This window comes from Suricata suricatta, chromosome 5 (assembly GCF_006229205.1).
Source record: "Suricata suricatta isolate VVHF042 chromosome 5, meerkat_22Aug2017_6uvM2_HiC, whole genome shotgun sequence".
Taxonomy (NCBI): Eukaryota; Metazoa; Chordata; class Mammalia; order Carnivora; family Herpestidae; genus Suricata; species Suricata suricatta.
Window position 1 is genome coordinate 40642754 of NC_043704.1, and position 1235 is coordinate 40643988.

Genomic DNA, 1235 nt, shown 5'->3' on the forward strand with positions numbered 1-1235 from the left:
AGAAAGCTTCCTTTTCTTCTGAATCCCAAATTAGAACTGTTGGAAGTTGATGTGCCCCACAGAAGAAAAATGTAAGTTTATGCTTTGTAAGAAATACATGATGAAATGTACACATTCTTTCCATAGCAATTACTTGAGGGGTATATAAAGAGGTTTAGAACAGCATAACCAAATAGATTTTTATAAAACATTCCTTGATTTAATTATTTATAGGCCGATTTGATCTCAGTGTTTCAGAAACAGTTTTCCCTTAGCAACACAAAAGTAGAAATAAAACCTCAAATTAAAGACAAAATTAACAAGTGGAATATGTTTAAAACCTCTTGGTATCAACTGAAGAATGAATGAAAATAACAATTTTCAGACATGGATTTATGTCAATAGTTACAACTTATAAAAAATGAAAGTTAAAAGATGTGATAAAATGATAAATTATAATTTTTAACTTCTGGAAAATATACAAAGCAGAAATTATATTTCAAAAAAACTTCATTGTCCAAATGACTAGTATCCAAACAGACTTTTTATTACAAGATGTACTTTATCCTGAACTGAAATGGAACTCAAGTATGTTTTTATCTTCAGGAAATATGGAAAACATTTTTTTTTAGTTGACCTTAAAGGATTTAAAAACCTGATTGAGTTGCGTTTACTTGTCTGTTATTTAAATGTAAATCCCACAGCCTAATGTAGGATACACAACAAAACAAAAGCCTAAATTTGATTGTAGTGGACTTGTGACTCTCAATTGCATAGTAGTGAATGAATGAATAAACTAATAAAATTGGGAAAATTCTTTAGATCCTTCATGGCCTGGAAATCCCAACCTGCTAAAGTCTCGATGCTACCTTGAAGAAATGTCCCTTTCCTTAGTGACTTCATTAAGGAAGCCATAATACTGAGGTCTGATAAGATTATCTGCTTTGATAAAAAATGTATCTGTTTGAATAATTGGAATATTTGGTTGATGATGGTATTTATTAGCTCCACTTTTTAAGAAATTGCCTTTGTATTTTTGTTCATTTTATCCCTGCCTTCGATTAACGCACTACTAGGTAAAAGAAGATCATTCAGCTTCCTCTTTTAGACAATGTACAGGTGGAACATATCTGACAGGGTATTTTCAAAAACATTTCGTGTTTTAACGATTCATTGACTAGTAAGTTAAAATCGTCTTTAGGAAAATTACTGGTCATCAAGGAAAATAAAAGCATCAATCTCTCTTAACTGTGTTC